This window comes from Melanostigma gelatinosum (assembly GCF_949748355.1).
Source record: "Melanostigma gelatinosum genome assembly, chromosome: 6".
NCBI lineage: Eukaryota > Metazoa > Chordata > Actinopteri > Perciformes > Zoarcidae > Melanostigma > Melanostigma gelatinosum.
The window spans coordinates 10405068-10419045 of NC_136639.1; the positions used below are offsets into that span (position 1 = coordinate 10405068).

Genomic DNA, 13978 nt, shown 5'->3' on the forward strand with positions numbered 1-13978 from the left:
CCATTTCACTAGCTTTGTGTGTGTGTGTGTGTGTGTGTGTGTGTGTGTGTGTGTGTGTGTGTGTGTGTGTGTGTGCGTGCGTGTGTGAACTTCCCCTGGTGTCCTCTGTCTCACAGAGAAAAAGCAAAGCCAATGATTATGTAAAAAGGTTCCTCTGAAGCCTCCACACTGGAAGAAGAAAAAGCTGAACCCTCACCCTGTTGTATGAACACCATTGTGTCTTTTGTACTGACAATGAGACACAATGTTTGAATCTGCTTACTTAAGCTTCAATGCTCATTACGATGGTCCCTAAGTCATTCTTTGCGTTCTCTGGCACTGCCTCTTTCGTCCCTTCTGCCGTTGGATAATAAAAAGAACAACCTCTCCATTGGTCTTGTTAGAGCACCTTAGGTCTGAGCATGGTCCGAGGTATCATGCCGACCCAAACAGACACCTCCTCCTCTCTGCCTCAGTCTGTGAATGAGAATGGCTGCTAAACACTGCTCCTAATGGCATGCAGTAGCTGCGTCGCTGTCTCCAGCCAGCTGGTGCACTCGCTCGTCCCTCCTGCCTGCTCCCTCTGCCCCCCTACCAGTGTGGGGCAGCTATCTCCCAGTATCAGCTGGAAAATTGATGGATGGCAGGTGGAGGGAGAGAGAACAGGGCTCCTCAGAGGCCGTCAGCCTCGCTCCCACTGCCCATTAGTCTTCCATTTAGCGCAGCGCTAGGCCAGCCACCCTGATCACACACACACTTGAATTTTCTGGTCAATGATGAATCCTGAACCTTCCTGCTGCAGGATGGGACCACAGGCTCCTTTCACGGGGAGAGAAAGAGGCCACTACGGTTCATCTTTCTCAGTCTTTAGCCACTCAGACCAACCACTTTGCTCCACTTCTCCTTTCCCCCCCTGTCAGATAGTGCTTAATGCTACAGGAGGGTCTGTCATATTCTGGAATGTCTGCCTATGGTAGATATGCACTGCAGAGGACAGGACTAGTCTCTGCAGGATACTGTCGAGTACATTGTAAAAAGAAAAAAGCCAAACCGCAGTGGAACAAAAGAGCAATTTAGAATTTTTTACTTGACAGGTATAAACTTGGGGTCAGCTGTTTTTTTCAGTATGTTTTCTTATGCTTTGGGGCCAATGGGCAATTCAAAGAGTATTTGCTGTGCAACGGCAATTCTGCAGCATGTTGGATAAACCAGGTTAGGTTCACTGATTCTGGCCTGGAAGAACAAGGAGGGAGTGACAGGCAGAAAAGATCGCTGAGGGGCTGCTGAGAATTGATTGTTGGTGCCGATCAGCCCGCTCTGCAGCCCTAACAAGGCCCAAAGCTCTGACATTCGCCCGTAAAAACTCATGTTGAACACAGACACATTGACATCGAAGACACCAAATGAACAAGTAAAGGTTGTAACCTTTGGAAATGCCAGACAGTTGAATCACATGACCAAATTTGGAGGTGCATGTAAAATGCCAGAGTTCAGCATCTGAGCAGTCAAATCCCGAGGTGTTGGGTTGAGAGTGGGAAGAGATGGAAATATCTACCGCCAGTGCACTGAAATACGAGAAGAACAATGCAGTTTAATTTGTAGTCAGAGTGCATGTTAGCGTGATCGAGATATGAGTGAATCAGGGTGAGATGCATCTCCATCAAATCGGTCATTGAAATAAGAATCCCAAGCCCCGTACTGTACATGCAAGCCAAATATCACATTTTCCCACCACAACTTCCTGGCACACAATCTAATCTTTAAGTCATTTCACTTTCTATCTCCATCGTCCTTTTACAAGAACAGGGTCTCCTCAGTTAATAACAGTTTCTTCCAAAGGTTGAAGAAAGTATTCCTCCTCTTCTACCTGTAAAGACTATTACAGGAAGAAGAGGATGAAATGTAAATAAGGGAGCTGGAATTTTGATAACACAGAGCTCTGCTCCATTTCCATATAGGGAGTGACCGAATGTAGAAATGGTTTATCAATACGGTATACTTGACGAGGGAGATATGGATTCATCTGACAAACATATGCATGCATACATCCCTTTGTTATGTTGTTACTTACGCAAAATGTAGACAAATATAGACAAAGTACAACCTTATAGGCAAAACACAGCCCAGCAGAGAGAAGGGCTTGTTTGTTGAGCTGCATCGATACCACAGTACCGGGCAGGATGTACTGTGTTGGACTGGTGTGTATAAGTAATGTAAATCCATACTGTGTTAGAACACAAAGCACTGTGTTAAAAACATGGAAATAGCACCAATAAATCTCTCCTATTTGTCAATTCATTTGTACGATAAAAGATACAAGTTGTTTTCCTCGCTCTTAATAATTGCGACACATGAAGTAGGAAGTACGCTAGATAGTATAGGGATGTGTACTGTACCTAAATAGATGGAGGAAGGGAGAGCAGTGGCAGGTCTGAGTGGGGGATAAGTCACAGGATGGAAACACATCCATGGGTGGGGAAAGCATTAGCAGCTGATGTCACAAATGCGGGTGGCATCGTTATTATTGACTATGCATAGCTTCAGGGAGGTATGCACAATGACTCATCTGCTCTTTTTTTTTTTTGCACCCACACAAATGCAATCACACAATCAAACATGCCCTCGAAAGAAAATTGATGTAGCCTCCATGAACCCAAACATCTTTCATTCCATTCCCCGGTTCAGCTCTGAAGCTATGTGCGATGGTTATTCTGTTAACACAGTTGTTCTACTCTGTGTTGTGTTTCTTGTGTTCTGTTTGTATTATCTTTATTGGAGTAGGATTATCCTGCACTGAGCTGGTTTGGAGTGTTTCTCACGTTCAGGTTGACCTTGTCGGGCTGTCGTCACATGGTCATGGGTGATGCTGGGTCAGTGCTGAGAGTTCAGCTCAGTACCAACATGTCATCACATAGCTCATACGGGTATCATCAAGACCTACACATTTTCATACACAAGGACTGATTTAGAACCGGTTCCCGTTTAGAACCAGGTTTCGTGGGGCATCCTTACAACTCAGAGACCTTAACCTTCTCTGAGTTGTAACTTAACCTTTTACTCCAACCACATAGTTACCACATACTTGACAAACTCTACAAAGATTTTACATGCAAAACTTATAATGAGCAAACCTTTTTAGATATAATACATTATAGATTTTGCTACTCAGAGGGGCAGTTTCTCTGCATATTTTTACGATTAATACTTTTAGTACATTTTCATCACCGGCAGCAGTGCCAGCGATGCTGGAATTCTTTTCACATTGTGAGTCTTTGTGTGGCATCATGGTCGAATGGGGTCCTGGAGACGCCTACTGTCGCGAGAACCCACCGAGGCAGTTCGGAGTACTTTGCCAGGTGTTTACATTTCTGCGGACAGTTTTTGTGATAATGTTGCAACCTTGCAAGATGCAGTCAGAAACTCTTATAGGTGTTTAGTTGAGATCAAAATGAAAGCCAAGTTCGAAGATAAGTGTGGCCCGAGCAAGGGTGCTGGAAGAAGGAGGGTATAGGAAGTAGGAAAGGGGTCATTGGTCCCCCGAACGTTCCACCCCCGGTAGTGTGATGTGATCCCACAGCAAGTCTCTAGTTTTACATACTTTTACAAATGTAACATTTTTAATTCAGGACTTTAACTTGTAATGGAGTGGTATTACAACTTTTACTTCTGAAATCTATATTAAAATAAAAGAATAAAATCTTCCTCCACTACTGCATTACACCATTATACTTAATAGTGACTTTTTTTGTTTACATTTTCTGTTGTACAATGGTGAACATATTGGTTTTTATGGTTACTCAAAATGACTAATTGGTTTATTTCATACAGTTGTGGAGTTTAGAACTGGAATTTTGTTTTTTAATGCTGGCTATGACTGATGGTCAGTCGCAGGGGAAAGAATAGCTCTGACAACAAACACCAGTGTTACCTGTGGCAGAAAGATGAGCTGGTAGCTATGGAAACAAAAACTATCCAACATGTTTGGATTTACAAGTTATTTTTATTTTGATGATGAGTTTATAATAAAACATTGTGAATCCCATCATTCAGGGTTTCCTGCATCCTTGTGGGTGACTGAGAGTGCTGTATTTTAAGACCACCACATGCTGTCATAGAGTACATCATGCAAACATTGATTTTAGTATCATGCGTTTGTGATATGCTTTTGTTACTATAGCTGCACAGCAGCTATGGGCAGGATGGGAAAAGGGAAGAATCTGCCTTCGGCACGGCGGTATAATGGCGCTCTGCCTGAAACCATTGATTTGATGTGGTTCTGCGAGGGCGGGGCTGCGCTGGGGGGCTCTCTCTGTCTGTGGAGAGCAGAGCTGTTGCTAGCTGTACGTTTTACTGCCCTGATCCCTGGATGCAGCCAGCCAGCCTCGCACGATAGTTGACACACAAGGTGGGGATAAACTAAATCAATTCTACATATCGTCTTCCAACAGATTTTGGACAGGGGTCGTCAGAATCTAGGAAAGAGATTATGTGTAAAATATTGGGGACTAATTGGGGACTTCTTATTGGTCCCGGCGGATTAAAAAAGTTGCAAGAAACACATTTCATTTAAATGACAGTTATGTCGAATCTATGTTAAGATGCACAAATTGCTCGATTGTAGTTTGAAGACTAAAACATGGATTACAATACATAAAAGTGTAAGACGAGCTTTTCTTCAACTGTTTACAGATGAAGTGACAAAATGCACAAAAGGACACATTGATCTCAACAGAGGCAACAGCATGTTCGCTGTCTGACTTCAAACTCTTAAGCTGAAGACTGAACCAGAGGGCAGCAGCGATGTTCAACGTGTTTTGTTTTGATTAGTAAAACGGCAACAAATACAATTTACAAGCCAAACAATTAAATCCTTTGTTATTTTGGTTGTTTTCTGTATTAGAAGAAACCCTCTCAAAATGAAATTACGGTAGCTGTAAATGAAGACTTTGACATTTTGGGAAAATATGCTAATTTGCGTTCTTGATGAGAATATTAATACCACGCTCATGTGAGAGTGGTGAGACTGGTGTCGATCATCTCTTCCAGCTCTTGGCAGGGGAGCAAATAAGAACATTTCCAAAAATGGCAAACCAGACTGTCATTTGATGTACTTGGAGATGAAGTAAAAAGAAGTCGAAAGAAAAACACATCGAAAAAATGTCCTCTAAATTGAATCTACTAAGCATCTGATGAATTTGACTGCACTTGTATGTGGTGGAAAGATAATCCTGTTATTTATATTCTTGTGTGGATGCCAGAAGGATGCAGTAGTGAGAGAGCCCTTGAGAATCACCATCTTTCTAACCGCTGACTCCTACTTTATATTTACTCCCCATAACAGCAATAATGCAGCTAACTGAGATAATTAGCCTCTGTCAGTGAACAAGTTGCTACAAGTGTCAGGGATGATATACTACAAGCCGTTACAGTGCCAATTTCAGAGTTTTAAAGGCACATTAAAGTCCATGAAAATGGATAAGGAAACCATTCAATTTTGTCTTATTGTGTTCCCTCCAATAAACGGCATTGAATCATATCTCTGTACTTCCAAACTGCTAATAAGCTGAGCATCAATCAAGGCCGAATGGACGATACAATCAAATGAGCCAGGGAGTTGAGGTTTAAGTGTAGTCTGCGTGTCTATAGTTGTATCATGAGGGTGACAGATTGATGGTTCTTTTAGCACATTTTATAAAATCAAATAAACCTCTCTGCTTTGTCGTAGATTGTGTTATGTAATATACATCGCCATTGATGAGTCTAATAAACGATACATCGCTACTACAATGTATTGATTTGTTCAAGGATTCTCCTCTTTAATGATGAATGGCAATGCTATACAAAAGACTATATCAACATTTAAATCAGGACTTTGAGATGGACAACTATGAATACAAGCGGGGAAGAATCCTCACAATACTGATTCTAAATTAAACATGAAGCTGAACAGGGTCTAGCTTAGAGACTAATTAATTAAAAAGAGAAACGCTTTGATCATGGTTATGCTTAGAAGGAAATAAAAGGGGCAAACAAAAGTGGAAGTGAAAGACTGGAGACTGAATAAGCTGACCTATTAGTTAGTGCCGAATAACAGAGTGAGTTATTGTAATTCAATTCAGTCATTCTTCAAAGACATAATTACTGCTGCATTTATAACGTTGAGAGCGGGAACATATTGTGATCTTTGAGGCTCTGTTCTTGTCAATATTTCATCAGTGGTGGGAGCTTGGCCTCTATTAACCTGCGTAAAACATACAATTAGCGTGCTGATCTTAACTGTAACAGTCGGTTACAAATGTAATCAGTGGATCAAACGGAAAGATAAAGTCGTCTTTATGTAATTTCTGGATGATTGGTGGTGGAGAACACTGTGCCTGCTGCTGAAATCCAAGATGGAATTGTTCTTTTTTTTTTTTTTTTTAACCATGATTTGTCTCTAAATTTTAAAAAGGAAATTGGAGATTTTAGAGAACGGAGGACAAGACGACTGAATGACAGACGTTATTATTGGTTATTTATGTGGATAGCAAAAATAATAACTGCATGAAAAAATGTTTCTTGTGGTGAAAAGATATTCATTGGTGACGGTTTCAGCTCTTAAACATTTGCCTTGATGTTTGATCTATTTACTCAGTTAGTTTGCTGAGCTTTACATTAGGAGAAATGTAACCACATCCCAGTCAATTCATTTCAAATTTTATTTTTTGTTTTCTAACAAAGTACCGATTTTCCTACTTTCTTCTTCTGCAGGGGCAAGACTGTGTGATTGTGGTAAATGTGTCCACAGCGCCCACTGCAGTATAAGATATCAATGGCAACTCCCACATGTGGACCATTGGAATATGCACATCAGCTGTTATGTGCATACATTAGCTGTGATGTGCACACGTTAGCTGTTATATGCACACATTAGCTGTTATATGCACAAATGTGGCAGAGGAGATCGCCTGCTGGTTTCTGAGGGGAGCATGCTAAGAGCTTCGAGGTGTTCGAATATGATCCAGTAATCCCTGTTTACCCTGAAAAAAACATATTCTCCTGCTATCTTTATATTGTCACATATTTAATACTTCTTTACATGTTTTATTTTTGCACTGTTGACTGTCATGTCAAAATCTGAATCATGTGATGTTCAATAATTCTAAAATAAGAAGTACATTCTTTTTCTGCACGGAACATTTTTCATAATTGAGACACAAATATAACGCCATACATATGCATCAGGTTGCAAAGGACAAACATCCCCCAATGTAACGAGAAAGCCATACCATCAGTATATCCGTATTGCTGTCTAATTATACTGTATATGAAAGCTATTCCTGGATGTGCAACACTGTATTTCCACTAAGAGAGAGACTAGAAGCAGCCGAGGCGGATGATGGGACCCCCCGTGGATCTGTGTGGGAACGATGGGGGCTAGATGTGGGAGCTGTGCACCACTCTGCCCTGTTCTATTACACTGTTTCCACCTCTCCGTGCATCCAGATTTTTGGCAGCAACGTTTGTTAACAGGATCTCAGTAGCTTGCTGGCAAGGCCACACACTCTAGCAGCTTATGAAAATGTAACAAACATAATGTAACAAATTTAAATCGGCAAGCTCAGCATAAGGGACGTTGATGTTTGACACCTTGTGGCTCCCGTCGTGCTGCCTTAATGAAAACGTCAGGGGACTCCTCACTACGTGGAAACAAAATAGCTCCTGAACATCCCAGTGCTGTGCGCCGTTGTTGCTGTTTTTTTTTGTTTGTTTCTTTATTAAAGGAATGTATATTATCGCATCCAGGAAAGTCTCTGCTGTTGACACTATTGGCCACCTTTAACAGAAAAGAAGACAGTTTGTTTTGGAAATGCAAAAGCAATCTGCTGCAGGTTGCCAAATCACACTGCAAACTCTCACCAACTAAATATAAACAAACTACAGAGAAATTATTCATTATGACTGGGAGACATCTGACAAGATTTATTTAATGCACATTTGAAGCTGCTTTCTCAGATACATTTAGTCTTAACCATCTATATCTCGTCCCCGGAGTGCTTCTTTTCCCCCCACTTTTTTTAGCAAAATGGCTTCAATGCCTGCCAATAAATGACAGGGCATTTTCTTAGTCTTTCATCACATATTCCCCCCCTGCAGAAGCAGCCCAGTAGTTGCTGATTCAGAGGCTGTTTTATAGCCAGCGATGATGGCTTACAAATGAGATTGCACTACAATGAATTGGTGTGTGTGACCGCTGAGTTCATCTGTGCATTGTGGTCTTATGTCTTATAATAAGCCACCATTTATGTTGCTATCCATTTATCAACATGAGCAGTTATTCATTTATTTCCATGAATTATTAGTTTTATTGGGACTTTTGTCTCAAGCTCGTAGTGGTCAGCTGTAACTAAGTTAATTTACTCACGGACTGCGCTTCAAGTACAAACTAAATGTACTTGTACTTCACTTGAGATATTGCCAACGTAAGGGAGAACAGTCTGGGGAATTCTTTCTTGAGCTGAAATGATGAGTTGATTAATAAAAGAATCATGAACCAATTAAAACAATTTGCAAATTCTTGACAGCAAATTAATCTGCAAAAATTTCAATGGCCTGTTTCAGTCAATCATTTGAGTCAATTATCAAGAAAAAAATGTAAAATCTATGACTTTAAAGTGTATAAGGTACTACGGAAGTATGACTTGTATCCCAAATAAGAAGTTTTTTAACGCTTTTCTTCTCTTCTATTCGATTCTATCCCGCCCCTGCTGATATTTTAGACCCCTGCCTCTTGCATACATTAGTCACTGTTGTCCATCAGTACACATAATGAAGCGTAATGGTAGATACTTTGTTCACTGAAGCACTGCCTTGTAAAAACGAGGCAAATTGATTCCATCACAGTCGCTGATACAATACTTTTAGTAGTCACAGTGCAAGCGTGGCACGGCGCTCAGACGTGTCAGTAAACAACCACAAACACTTCTGTACACACACAAAGACGTGCACAAATACTCCCATACGTACACAGACACACATGCATACACGATGTGATCGCAAAAGGTTGAAATTTGCTTGCAAACAAATGTTTGGAAGAGTGTTCTCCAAGGGAGGCCAACGATTAAACAAGCTGCACGCAGAAGAGCAGCAGTGTGTATCTGGTTGGCAAACACGTCAGCTGAAACACACAAACGGTCACGTACGTGTGCACACAACACACCTGCATCTGCCGTGCATCTGCTTCACACACACAAAGGATACGTTCAAGCATATTAGCTCAGCTTCCATCCTTTTACCTCATACAAAACGTAGGTGAAAGTACAACCACAGCAAAAACAGATATTATCTTCGCACTGAACACACAATTCATTCATTTACAGTCCTTGCAACCAATTTTAGCCCAAATCTTTCCTATTTCAGAGCCTTTTAATTAAGGGCAAGGCAAATAACGACAAAGGCAGCAGGATCAAACAACTATTTATTTTTTTTCCAAACACTTGTAAGATCTAGACCTCAATGTAAGGTCACTGACTCTCAAATGCACTTTCCAGGAGCTGAGGGGGGAAAGTCTGACATTTGCCGGAGAGCATGAGTCGGTCTTTTATCTTTTTTGCATCCCAAATGAATGTTTCATTTCAACCTTCCTTCTGAGAGAATGGAGTGCAAGTGCATCTTTACGTTTTCAGTAAAACAAATTTTATTCGCCACAACAGAAATCAGAACAGTGGGGTGTCACAGAAATGTAATATATTTCAGCGTCCTACATGGTGAACTTGTTCTAATCAGTGAAATTAATTAAAACATGGTGGCCATGGCTGTTCACGGTTCAATCGTTTTTGATGTTACAGACTGACTGACTTCATACATTATACGCAACATATTTTGATCTAAAAATGTTTGTAATTTGGAGGGGGGGGGGTGAAGAAAAAGTATTGCATTGCCATGCAGCACCAAAAATGCTTCTCTGCCCAGTTCATTAATATAGTGGAAGTAAAAAAGCATTTATTTATGAGTCACTCTTTCTTCAAACTGGCTGAAATATTTACGATCTTGTAATTTTTGCCATCAATTTGGTAATTTTCTCTATTTCAGTACTGATGTGTGTAATGGTGCCTATGTGACAAATATTGTATTTATTATCTACACCATCTACAATCCAACTTTTTCTATGCCTTTTTTAGTTATCAATGGTGAAACAAGTCTCAATACTGTGGTATTATTTTGACATATTCAGGGGATAAGTGTTTCTCTTAGTCATGGGGAGGATTTACAGTTGCAATGCACAGCATTCAGAGAATAAATGTAGCAGCAAACAACTGTACTTGCTAAAGATGTAGTGGAGTAATGTCTACCTGAGCAGAGAATGAAGTCGCTCTCCCTCTGTGTGTGTTGTTATACTGGCTTCTCCTTGCTTTGTTGACATAGCCCGGTGCACAATCTGATAAATTGTCTCAAGTGATGTCACTTGAATCAGTGTTGGCTGGTGCTGAAGACAACAAGATGGGAAATGAAAAAAAAAATCTGTGTGAAGTGAGAGGAAAGTGAGGTAACCGAGCCTCCGCAGCCCGCTCCTCAACTTTGCTTGAGGATACATTAGCCTCTACCCGCAGAGCACACCTGAATCTCTGAACTGAACTGTCAGCGTTCGCGTTGCATTGTGGGTAATGTAGGCAACAGGGTTTGAAAAGGACGCGTGTGAATAGAAAAAGACGACATGTCTGGTTCTGCTGGACAGATTTTGTCATATTGGGTGGGTGCTCTTGTAATGAAGCTGGGGAGGGCCTTACTTTTTTAAAGAATTGGAACATTAAATTCAGCCCCTCTCCCCACCCCAATCATTTTCATACAGTCTCTAACCTATCATCATCTGAGTGCTCCTTCTACTTCGGTAAAGCAGTTGGTGAGCTTTTTGTCTGGTAAGTAATATACAAAGAGGTTATAAATACAATATGCTCTGGAGGCCGTCTGCTGTAGTGAAATGTTGTGTTACTTAAATCGACTAATCGATTGTTAAAATTATGGCTGAGCCCGGCCAGGGAGGACAATGCACATGTAATGACCCTCACTGCACAGTGACTCATGCTGTATGGCAGCACTGCACCAAGACAGAAAATAAAGCCATTTCCTTTTGTGCTCTGTTTCTTTTTTTCTTCTTTATACCCCTAGAGACTGCAGAAGGAATAAAAAAATCCTTTAAAATAATTTCCTTCACTGCATTTCATTTGCATATGAACCATCTGAGTGATAATAATGAATTATCAATGACATATAACAATCTAAATCTCACGCAGTGATACCAGGAAACATATTATGATAATGAGCTTGTAGATTACTTTTACACTAAATGCAATGGCATTATAGTTGTAAGTGCCTTTTTAATGTCCTTTCCTTTATTCGACTCCCCTGCAACGGTGCAGAATCTGCTGGTGTGCAGAAATGCCTCTGAAGCAGTGACTCCTGCTCATGATGAAACAGCTCTTCTGTAGACTATGATGTGATACTGTTTCTCATTCAGCACAATAAAGCAGGGAGATATCAAAGAAGGAATACAGCAAATACACTGCTGCCAAAGAGTTAATCCTGTCAAATCTGTTCACGGCCATTTATATTTGATGATATCCTTTGACATTGACAAGACATTTAAAAACCAACATAAGATGTTTGTCACCTTAAAATGACTGCAGGATGTGTAAACTTGCAGAAGTCATGAAATATATTGATGTAATTAACTTATTTTGCCTTATGTTTTGATGTTTTTAATGGTTTTATGTGAAGCACTTTTAATTGCCTCGTTGTTGAAATGTGCTATAAAAATAAGCTTGCCTTGCCTGAAACTAAATTGTGGTTGTAAATCAACATTAACAACATTTCCTTCTCTAACCTAAACTAAAGTACTACTAAACACAGGCCTAAACAATAAATCATCAGTGAACATTTTACAGATACTGTAATGATCTGTGTGAACAACTTGTTGATTAAAAATTCCTCATTATTTTTGAATAAAAGAAAACTACATTTTGGCTACATTTTGACTATGTTTCTCTAAAAACCTGTTTTCTGTATTATATAAACAAATACAACGTCGCCTCTAGATCCTGACACGTCTGGTCTCGTCACCAATTAAGTTAGTAAATGACGGCCTTCACGATGCCACATGACTTTTGCTGTGTGAAATATCATCTCTGCTCTTTTTGTGGAAACAATATGCTTTATTTCATAAAACTATGTACATATTTTATGACGTTAATATAGGTTGTGTTTGTGTTTCAGGCAATGCTGCCAACCTCTGCTTCCTGAAGAAGAGGTTATGTATCTCAATGGGAACATTTTGGCTAAATGAATAGTCATGATGATTTTATGAGCAACTGAAAACGTACTAAAATGAGAAGCTTGAATCATCAATTTAAAATAAGATCCTCTCATGAGCATTTGGTGAGCACTGTAATACTTATGCACACTCCTTAAGTACCTTAACGCCACCTTGGCACCTTGCCATGCAGATGATGGTAGTTTATTAGTTTATTAGTTTATTTATTTAACAAATGTAAAAATAAACATGATTAACAACAAACACCAGTCTTTTTATATTGATATTCAGGCTGTTTTCTCTTTAAATTCACATCCGAATCAAATCGTTTTTCTTCATTGGACAATGGCTTGTCAAAGGGAGAGGACACAGGAAATATATATATATACTCATACGTCAGGAGGACTCATGATAAAAGCAGCAACTATTTGATGCTCCGAATCAAAGTCCCTCTAAATCCGAGCAAAGTGAAGTACAGTAAAACAAGTTCCATTTCTGAGTGACACGGCCTATTAACACAGAGGAGGTCATATCAAATCAGAGCCCATCAAATTTAAAGTAGCATGTCGAGACTGAAATACCCCAGAAAGGCATACCATGCTGTGAGTCCACAAAGCAATGAATTGGCCGGATGATTGGCGGTTAAAAATATGTGAAATTAGCTTTCATTGCATTACATCTATCACAGCATGAGCCTTTCAGCATAATGGATAAGACGAAGGTGAAATCTTGATTGGAGAAGAGGAAATAATTACTAAAGGGCTCAGTGGCCATTTTCATTTTATTTTGACTTTACCCTTTTTCCGTCATGTGTAGAAAAGATAGTGAGCATTTCAATACCGACGTGTTGTTCATGCACACGCTGAATGAAGTATGACGGACTTGGATGTTGCTATTAACTGTATGAAACCGGGCATCCAATAAACATGTAAAACTGAAGTGGCAGAAGGTCTGTTTGACAGATTTGTACAGCATCATAAGCTCATTCTGCATTCAGGGCTACACAGCCAACAATGGCGAACACAGAAGTGTGCAGCACACAGATGATAATGATGTTGTGAATATAGAGATCAAAGTGTTCTCGCTCTGGTGATTACGCGTCCTAACAAATGCATGTACGAGGACGGTCTTATCACCTAGGACCACACAGAGGCCTTTCCATATCTGCCGCTCTCAGATGGCAAACCAGCGCCCGCCATGCGCTACGCTGCCAAATAAAAACACCACAGGCGTTGCCTCTGCGGCCAGCCTGGCCAGCTCATTTGACTGATGAAAGGAGAGTTTCTCAATTTAGAATATGGGGAAAGAAAGTCTCCAACGCCTTATCGCTTCAGAAAAAAATAACTATTTGGTGATCCAATGAAACACAAGAAGGACATACGTCTGGAGAATTCATTCAACTTGTTCAAACTTCACCTCAGCTCCAATTGTGAGCATAAGTTGCAGGAAAAGGACTGTGGAACAGCTTTTCTTTTTAATAAACAATAAGTTTCATTTTGAAATTGCCTCTGTGCTTTTCACCTTGCCTAAGCAGAAAACACTCTTATTCAGCATACGGCATGTTTTCATTTACACAGGTTGTCAAATTGGCTTGACCCCTTGTTGCAGCTTCTCGGAAGGTTTATAAATGTTCCAAACCAGTGTGATTAATACCGGCTTCAGTCATTACACTAATGGGCGTGCATTTTAATTAATGACATCCTCATTTGCATT

The 13978-nt window shown here is 40.2% G+C and overlaps 1 protein-coding gene across 1 annotated transcript in view; it reads right to left on the reverse strand.

Moving 5' to 3' along the window:
* LOC306779261 (transmembrane protein 132C) overlaps positions 1-13978 on the reverse strand; it is a 108010-nt gene that overhangs the window by 69025 nt on the left and 25007 nt on the right. The window lies entirely within an intron of this gene.